This window comes from Engraulis encrasicolus, chromosome 13, assembly GCF_034702125.1.
Source record: "Engraulis encrasicolus isolate BLACKSEA-1 chromosome 13, IST_EnEncr_1.0, whole genome shotgun sequence".
NCBI classification, from domain to species: domain Eukaryota; kingdom Metazoa; phylum Chordata; class Actinopteri; order Clupeiformes; family Engraulidae; genus Engraulis; species Engraulis encrasicolus.
Window position 1 is genome coordinate 49,059,718 of NC_085869.1, and position 10,001 is coordinate 49,069,718.

The following is a 10,001-nucleotide window of genomic DNA, read 5'->3' on the forward strand; positions in this document are numbered from 1 at the left end:
TGTCCTTTGCATGGATTTTGAAGCTTTTCTTCTTAGCTCGTGTTGGGTGTGCTCGTTGAAGCTTTTCAGCGCTCTACTCTGCATCTATAGGTAATGTGGCACTATAAAGGAAATTGGAAAAGGTCTCATGAAACTGCATTTTGTTAAGTCTAGAAAAGGGCTCCGTTCAGTATGGGTGAAGTCAGTTCTGTGAAGGCTGAAAGAGGTCTTCACTTTCTCCAGTTTGTATGAAGATTGAGTGTGCCAGGGGCAAGTTGCTGATTGAGTATGGTGCTAATATTGAACTTTTTCATAATATTCTTAAAGTTTAAAGGGACACTGTGAGAGATTTTAGTTGCTTATTTCCATTCACTAATGTTACCTTTTTTTATGAATACTTACCACCAGCATAACATTCTAAGTACTCATTATGACTGGAAAAATTGCACTTTTCATACATGAAAAGGGGGATCTTCTCCATGGTTCGCAATTTTGAATTTCCAAAAGTAGCCATTTTTAGCTGCAAAAATGACTACTTCGACCATACTAGAAAATATTTGTTTATTACTTTGTACATTTTCATGTAAAGATCAAATTTGGCAATAGGCAGCCCAGTTTCAATGAGCAACATAGTTGCAGTAGGCCTACCTTTTTTGACCATTTCCTGCAGTGTCCCTTCAACTTTTTGAATAGAATTACTGAAATAAGTAGGCCTATGCTATGCATTATCTAACCCAGGGATGTCAAACTCAGGCCCGGGGGGCAAATTTGGCCCGCGGAGCCATTGTATTTGGCCCGCAACATAATTTCAAATGTGTATTACAGTCGTCCCACATACACCATTCATGTACAGCATAGTCACAGAATGTGCAGACACATTTTAACTTACAAATATGATGGGAAAGAGTGTATGTGAAATGCATGCACTAATTTAGTCAATTAAAAAATATATATTGTTGAGTTCGGCCCGCGACTTCGTACCAGATTTTGATTTTGGCCCTCGGTCAATTTGAGTTTGACACCCCTGATCTAACCAGTATGTGTGGGAGCTGAAAGAGGAGATTGCAACTTCATGGTGTTTTCAAACTGAAAAGTAAGGTGAAGGCAGGCTAACTGTGTTAGAGAGGATCCCATTTGATGCTGACAGTATTCTCACTTCATCCTCTCAGCCTGGAGCAGCCCATGAGGTAGCAGCAGGGTTCCTGAGAAGCTGAGGCGGCCAGGTCAAGGCCCCTGTTAGAGGGCCTTTCTGAAAACCTAGGACAGTGTCCAGTGTATCAGCCTAATTAGTCACGCCCAGTGATTGGATACTTTTTGGTGAACTCTACAGAATATCCAATCACTGGGTGTGACTAATAAAGAGTATCCAATCACTGGGTGTGACTAATTAGGCTGATACACTTGGAAGGACACTGTCCTAGGTTTCGAGAAGGGCCCAGAGATTCTCTGGTCAAGGCGATGTCATCTTTGGTCATCATCCTGCAGCAGGGAAAATGTGAAGGCATAGGGTGGATATGTTGAGATGTGCCATTACAAAATTAAACAACATATAACATGGCCTAACAGTCAATAGTCTATCTGTTAATATCACAATTAAACATTTACATTAAAATCATTTGTAGCACGTACACCATGCTCACCAAATTTGATCTTTTGATTTAGGACACTATATGTCAATATTTTTATGACCTAGTTTTGTGTACTTTACCAAAACGGTTTCTTTTGTGTGCTGAAACAAGTAGGCTAATTCGTTGGTTTTTGTTGTAAACTTTGTATGGGCCTTCATTTTTCACGAAGTTGAGCGAAAATGCACGAGGGTCAGCAGGCGCCAAGCAAGCATTATCATTTCTCTGATACAGTAGAAGAATAGCCTAGAAATCTAGACGCCCCTAGCGACCGCAAATTGATTTTTTTTTTTGCTGTACGGGTCTGGCTGCGCTAGGCTAGTAGAAGAACTAACAGCCTGGCCCACTGACGTGTATAGTATAACTGGACTGCGGAGTTCGATAGAACTCCATTCAACGGTTTTGAAGCAACCGCGGCTGATTTACTTCCGCCCCAAAAATGCGGAAATATAATAATCCCCTTGACAACGTTGAGCTACATTGCTGATAGGTCGACATCGCCGGCCAATCCACAAACAGACACTTCAAGACATGTCCCGCCCCTCCCACCCGAATATGACATGGCGTCCCCAGCAGAAATATTGAACCCACTTTTCAGCTGTGGAACTGGTCGACACAGAAACCCTTGATTGTCATAAAAACAGCAACACAAGTTCAAATGGAACTGGTGATCGGTAAGTATGGCAAATATACCATGCTATTAATAAAATGATACTTTGGGTTAACGAAACCTTGAAGAGCTTGTTATGATGACCATAATAATTTTAGCTTAGCATCTAACGTGAGCCAGCCGAGTGGCGAAAGACCTAGCTTACTATAAGTTACTTCACCACGTTGTAATGTAGCCGCAATTAAAGATAAATGGGAAGTTAGGCTACAAACAGAGCTGTACACAGAACATGCAGATGTGTCTTTGGGGTCGGCGTACCGTTTGGCAAAACATAATCCATGTCAGCAATACTCAGTATCAACATTGCTTTTGTATGAGAGCTCAGAAGTACATCTGCGTAAAATATTGTTTGGTTTGTGTCTGCCACACCAAGTTAATCCTCTACGGACATTTGTAAATAACTTTGAATGTTTGGGCATCAAATGACATGCAAAACCTTTCCGTTTGACAGACAAACCATGGACGCTGAAGAAAGGCTCCTCGACGCCAAGCTGTCATCCGGAAGATTGAAGATGAAGATTGACCATTTTTTTGCTGATCCCCCCCAGTTTTTGAAAAGATTCAGAATACAAAATCACTCTTAGAAGTAGACGGTATGGTAAACAAACCAAAGTTAACACCTTTCAGTTAGTAAAACATAGCTGGCCTACAGTAGGCTATGACTAAACATCTGGGTGTTTTGTATGCTTGACATAAAGATTAAAATGAAATATTCACCCTTATGTTCAGCTTTTTAAACTTGCAAATCATGGAGTGGACATTCTTCCCCAAGCTTGTAAGAAATGCATTACTTCAATCACACAGTGTCTCCCAACTTCTTTTTTGTCTCATGTACCCCCTAAGCATTTTTGTCATACCATGAGTACCCCCTCCCTCATGCTCTAGTCTACTGTATATCTTCCTCTATCCCAGTGGTTCCCAACCTTTTTCTTCAGGGACCCATATTTTTACCATTGTAAGCTTTGGTGACCCAATCATGCCAGCGCCCACGCGAGAGGGAGTCCCAGGCGAGAGGGAGTCATGCGGAAACTCATTAGAAAATTGTATTCCTCAATTTGTCTTCAGTCAAATATAGAATGACTGTTTAATGTGTCGCTTACATTTTGTTGCCTCTATGCATATATCAGTTTAAAAGCTTTACTTTGTCATATATTCAACATGGGCTATATGGTATTAAAACGAAACCCCTTAAAATCAAGAGGGCTTCGCGACCCACTGTGGATCTTTGGCGACCCATAAGTTGGGTCCCGACCCATAGGTTAGGAACCACTGCTCTATCCCAATATGATTATGCTCCATACATTTCTTTTTATTGATACCTGCCAATGCATGTACCACCTGCATTGTGTTCACGTACCCCTAGTGGTACATGTACCCCTGGTTGGGAAACACCGATCTAAACAGTTGTTACAATAGTGTGTTAACCAATATTACAAATTAAACAAAATGTGCGGGCTGCTGTATATAAGCATTTATTAACTGTGTTTCATAATTGCAATGGTTTTTGAAGCTGGTTCTGCATATCGGATCCTCTGTGGTGGTAGGATGCAGGCAGTAGCGTACTGTGCACATCTTCAGCTGTAACGATAAATACAAATCTATTTAAAAAAAAATAATTAATGTAACATTAACATAATTGAAGCATATCACTGGTATATATAGAGTAACTATAACATTTCAGTGTCTACAAATGTCTACATTTGTTTAAAAAGGAAAAACCCATGAACATCCTTCTCAAAAAAGTTTTGGGTGCAGGACTAACAAAGTCAAATGACAACTGAAAATTAAGTCTGCTCACCAAGCTCCTGTTTTACTTATTTAATGTGATGAGCTTGAAGTGCAGACTTCATTTTCAGTTTTCAAATGTCTTTATTGTCCCATTACATCTGCAGAAATATGGGGGTGTACACTCACTTGTGTAATACACTATAGATGTAAACAGAGACGTTGTCCAAGTCCTTGGTCATGTGATACCTGCTGCAGTGTACTCCACGTCTTCAGACCGCTCCGCTGTAAATAAAATAATGGCATATGAAGTGTGATGAGAATACGTCACCGTTTGATACACCAACAACTTAGGTTCATGGGAAGAAAACACAATAGATAAGGAGATGGGCTGCTCATGTTTCAAAGCATGCTGCCTAATCAGTGAAAATCATGGGGTGGTAGTTTCATGGTGTGGGCATGCATATCTGTCAATAGAATTGGTACCCTTGTAATTATTGAAGATAGTGGCTACTGACAAAATGCTAAGAGTTTACTACGCTTGATGTATACTTTTATCCAGTCCAATTACTTTTTGTCCCTTCAAATTGGGAGGCACATGTAAAAATAAGTGATAAGCTTTGGATGAAAGCATTGGCTGAGTGTAGTGTAATGTTACATACCGGGTACTATATAGTATCATAGATGGCAGCAGGCTGGTCGGGTCCTCAGTTGTGCACTGGCAACAGTGGCTGGTCCTTGTCCGTGTCTCTATGGGGCCTCTTCTCAGGTCAGAGTGACAATCCTTGATGATGTTGACTATGGTGAGACCTGCTGGCGTGTAGCCTACTGTACATTTTCAGACATCTGTAAAGAAAATGATGACAAACGAAGGGTGATGAGAACAACATATATGTCATTACTCACAAGCAGGTAATTGGAGTGCTTCTGGGTCTTCACCTTTTTTCCTTGGTGCTCATCAGTGTAGAGGCTCTCAAACTTGGTCCAGGAAGACAGATGCTGAGGCACTCAAGGTTGCAATTCTTTAAAAAAAAAACTTTTTTATTTGGCTACAATGCCTACGCGTTTCGGCCCTTATGGCCTTCTTCAGGGCGTATCAAGGATACAAGCTTGATACGCCCTGAAGAAGGCCATAAGGGCCGAAACGCGTAGGCATTGTAGCCAAATAAAAAAGTAAAAAAATTGCAACCTTGAGTGCCTCAGCATCTGTTTTCCTGGACCATATTTCATTACTATTTTATTACTAATATATAAACACATGCAGAGTAAGCAGATGATGGTGTTAGCTTTACATTGGAAGGTCTCTGGTCTTAACTCAGGAGCATACTTTAAGGATTTGAAACTTTACTTACCTGACAGTGAGTCCTGGCTCTGTTTTCCAGGTGAAGTGTGGTTTGTTGTTTGCCTACAGAATGAAACCATGTCACATGAGGATGGGGAAATGTTTACTACACAATGCACTCGTCAGTAGGCCTACAATTAAACATTAATGACACAATTTGCATTACACTATGCACTCGTCACTCAGTACAGTCAACATTAATGACGCAATTTGCATACTGAAAACGAACGTACCAATGACCATCATTTCATCACCAACTAGCAATTTGGCAACACAGAAACAAACAATATTTAACAGTTGACGGAGGAACACAGCTAGACTACGTTGCTTTTCCGATGTGGCCACTGGCCAGCATAGTGCCAGAATGGTAGTGAAATGTTTACTCATCTTGATGTAAGGACTTGGCTACGGTACGGAAGGAGATAATTACACCTGACGCACGCCAAACAGACACATTTTGCTTTCAAAAGCAATGGCATTCAAATTATAATTAAGTTACTTGACAAGCCGACAGATCATCAAACACTGAAAGATCAGCATGCTGTCTTGGGCTAATAACAAGCTAGCATTGTCGTACGTGTTTGTTTAACAAAGCTCAGTCATTTTGGTCAATCAGCCACGTATATACATGTTTTTATTTTACTTACCAAAACTGCAGAGGTCCTTACAGAGTACGGAGAAGTACATCCAAAAGTACAACAACGCATATTTGTGGGGAAAGTGTACCAAAATTAAATAACCCATCGCAGTAATGAAGCTGTTGAAAGCAGAGCTGGTTGAAAGTAATGCAGCAGGGAGGGAGGGGGCTTCCCCTGGAGACGCTGCGAGACTCGCCCTTCTCCTTGACAACGGCCTGCCTGTCAATCAAAACAATAATTCTAAAGAATGGCAACTGCCAATCAACCCAAATAGCCATGCTCATTGGTCATTTAAACTATTTTAATAGCTTTCTTAAATAAAGGGTCAGCCCGAAAAAAATATCTGGGTTGTTTGGGAGGGAGGGGAGACTACCGTTTTAACGAAACAGGGCCGACTCGGCAAGAATTGCCTAGGAACTATATGGCTTCAAGTCCACCATAGAGATCAATGGAAAAAGGCGCTCTACTTCCTTCTTCCGCCCAAAAATCGTCCCATGTCCCGCCCCCAGCCGTTGCTTCACAACACATCGAACATCCGCAGTCCAGTTATACTATACACGTCAGTGGCCTGCCCTCTAGTGGCGAATTAGTGTCACGAGACTATGCTGCAGACAGCAGCTAATGTAACCAAAGCTACTTGGACAGAGGACAAGTTACTGGTCACATCGGGATATCAAAGGTAAATAAGTGATTCATAATGTATTAACCTCTAAATAGTCACTTAAAACAATAACGTCGACTGTGACCTTTAGCTATGAATGCCATCGGTAGGTTGCTGATGAGAGTAGTCATAAGCTCCATTTATTGTGGAAATGAATCCTTTGAAAGTACAATCATGCTACAACGAAAGCAACAGCGGTTCTATTATTTTTGAGCGTTAGATACGTTGGAATGACGGGAATACTTGTCTTTTCATTGTAATTCCTAGTTAATAGAACTTTAAGTGATACTTTTCTGACCCAAGTAAATACTTTCAATTTCTTCAAAATTAGCTAAATTTAGCGTAGCTAACGCTAGACAGGTGCATGTTAGCTTTGCATGCTGTTTATTTTGTGCCGATGTCAACATACAACTGATGGCACAGCATCATGATTTTTTTTAAACGTACGAAGTGAAGCACACACATAGCAATTCGTTTTTTAACTGATTAAGTCAAAAGCAACAACAACGTTGTGTCCTGTAATAATTCAAATACATTCGTAATTCAAATCTTGTCAATAAATTGATTATTTTATCCGACTGTAGGCCACAGTCTTTTATGTAGCTGCTTCGTGGTAGCCTATATCTCAGAATATTTGTGCCGATTTACCTGCTAGTGAAAACCCGATATTTCGCTTCTGGCTTTTGACATGCATGGTTACGGTAATCAGATTTGATACTTGGCCCACAACACACCCACGTGCTTTCCATGCAGTGTCGCTGTCCACATGCTACTTTCTGATATCTAATTACTAGACCGCGGCTTTCACTACAATATCTTGATTGATAGGATACAAGCGTAAAATACAGTATCATAGTTTCCGCTGTGGGGTTTTGGCAGACAACTGTTCTGTCATTTTAAACCTAGTCTTTAGTCATGCTGTGACACCTGTTTCAAACTTTCAACCAATATGTGGTGCCCCCGACCGTTTGTACAGCCATTTATGTGGCCTGTTGCGCCAGTTTTCGTCCTGTGTCAAGACTGTTCTGGTAAGTCTCAACCGGATTGTAACTTAACCATTAGGCCTACTAAGCTTTGTAGTAACTATAATTGCTTTTCAAATAAACTGTCCATTTTATTTCACATGATGAATGGGTAACAAGTAGCCTGGTTAGCCAGCCAAACCCCTACGGTCGCTAGGGGCGTCTAGATTTCTATGCTAGGGGAAAAGTGTACACAGTATCATCAATTGTGTTTCTGAGTGAATCACAAAACTTAAAATCGTTTAGAAAGTCAGTCACATTTTATGCAACAATTTCAGTCAAGAGAAGTGATGGGTTTTTATCCCTACAGGTGGACACAGCCATGTGAATCCTCCCTACTGGACCAGGTCGATCAGCAATAAGTTGATGCTGCACAGGTTGGTCTAATGCACAGACATTTACCATAACAAATAAAGGAAAGGTATACGTTTGTGAAGGTATACCCAAGGGACTCTTTCATTAAAGCCCTGATGGAGGCCATTGCAGGACAAAACATGTTGACAATTTTAATGTGTTGTACAATGAACAGTCTTTAATTGAAAGCTTTTTAACTTAGAAGAGTCCCTTGGTATCTTCAAAAATTGTTCCAAGTAAGCTTACGAAGAAATGAATCACGGATCCCTACTGAGCCAGATAGAGGGGGTGAATCGCCACTATCGGGTAGGCGTGTGCTTATCCAACTCTGTTGAGGTCTACCAAATTTCTTTAATAAATGTTAAGCTGGCCCTCTCCTCACTAGAGCATGACACGGGAGTGGATTTTCACTCCCGTCCCATCCCGGTCCCAGAAAAAAAATCCCATCCCGTCCCGTCCCGGAGTGGAGTAAAAGAAACAAATCCCATCCCATCCTGTCCTGAAAAGAATGTCTCCCAATCCTGCCCACTCCCACTCAAAATCAATCCCACTCCCGTTTCATAGGCTTTTTTAATGAAAAAAGAAGCAAGCATTCCCGCTCTCATTCATTTTTATTCCTGCTCCTGCCCGCTCCCATTTATCTTTATTCACGCTCTTGCCCGCTCCCGTTCATCTTCAAAATTTTGACTCCCATTCCTGACCCACAGGAATTCCTGAAAAATGTCATCCTCTACTCCTCACCAGGCACCTGCCAGCGCTGCAGAAAACTAGACCATGTGCTTACAGCCTGTTCCCACTTTGACGGCCATTTGACGCTCATAAACGCGACACCTCCCTTTGTTGACTGAATGCTTCTTGTCGGAGCACATGCAGGGGCGTGACAGAGTACACTGAACAGGAATATCTCTTTCTGTCTTTCTACACTCGTGTATTGATTAAGCAAGCTAACCAGCGATAGTAACATCAAAGTCTGCCCTTACCTAACTGTTGGCATGTGTTTACTTCACACATTTCATAGCCCTCACGTAGTTTTGAATGTCATAAAAATGTACGTAATCCTTTGAACATAAGCTAAAGACCTTGCACTTCATAGTTTCTTGTAGTGTATGAATCTTACATTAAAATGTATGATAAACTACTTTTAAGCAGCAAAACATAGCCGTTGTTTTCATGGGAATTCCTCATGTGCTCGACAATCATTGGATAACGCTCCGCGTTGACTGCGAGTAATTAGCATAAAGTAGAAGCGAGCTGAACTTTTTGACGCGCGTCAATTGTCAAAGTAGCCGCACCGCGTATCCCAGAAGCCTTTGCGAGGGCGTCGCCACTTTCCATTGAAAATGAATTGAAGGCGTCGGCGTCAACGCACTCGCCGGCAAAGTGGGAACGGGCCTTTACTGCACAGAGCAGTTTTCCTGGAACACCACTTGACAAGAAAGCTCTTCCTCAACACCTTTGGCGTGGAGGGTGTTGAGTTGACCTGGGATAAGGCGTGGAGGCTAGCAGTTTGGGATTCCCACCAGGATCGCCCCGTCTCCTCACCTGGCACCTGTCAGCGCTGCAAAAAACTAGACCATATGTGCCTACTGCACAGCAGTTTTCCTGGAACACCACTTGACAAGAAAGCTCTTCCTCAACACCTTTGGCATGGAGGGTGAAGAGTTGACCAGGGATGAGGTTGACCAGCCAGTCCCAGCGATGAAGCCGAGGGGCGAGTTAGAGTTGGCTGACCTCGGCACAGCACGAGAGCTGGATGCAATATCACTACCCACTTCGGATACCATGTTGGGCCATGTCTCTTCCCAAGCCCTCTCCAGACCAGATACCGACAGAGAGGCGCCCTCCCCTACAGGGCTTGCTAAAGCTAACCTGCCTGAGGCGTGTAGGCGATTGCTTGACAGGCTGGAAGTCTTTCGGTCAGCACTTCTCCCTGCCAAGCGCTCCAGACTCGACGTGCCGTTCTTGCGAGGCGTGCAGGTGAGCAG

The 10,001-nt window shown here is 42.2% G+C and overlaps 2 long non-coding RNA genes across 3 annotated transcripts; one reads left to right on the forward strand and one right to left on the reverse strand.

The window, feature by feature from the left end:
• Window positions 1–1,961: 1,961 nt before the first annotated feature.
• On the forward strand, window positions 1,962–3,075 carry LOC134461324 (uncharacterized). The gene is made up of 2 exons (XR_010037260.1): window positions 1,962–2,278; window positions 2,726–3,075. It is a non-coding gene; the product is annotated as an uncharacterized LOC134461324 (long non-coding RNA).
• A 655-nt stretch (window positions 3,076–3,730) lies between these two features.
• On the reverse strand, window positions 3,731–6,538 carry LOC134461323 (uncharacterized). 2 transcript variants are annotated; one of them, XR_010037259.1, is made up of 5 exons: window positions 5,989–6,538; window positions 5,352–5,404; window positions 4,662–4,845; window positions 4,189–4,284; window positions 3,731–3,852 (listed from the first exon to the last, which is right to left on the reverse strand). It is a non-coding gene; the product is annotated as an uncharacterized LOC134461323 (long non-coding RNA). The 2 variants fall into 2 exon arrangements; XR_010037258.1 differs by having other exon boundaries at window positions 5,352–6,538.
• Between the last annotated feature and the right edge of the window lie 3,463 nt (window positions 6,539–10,001).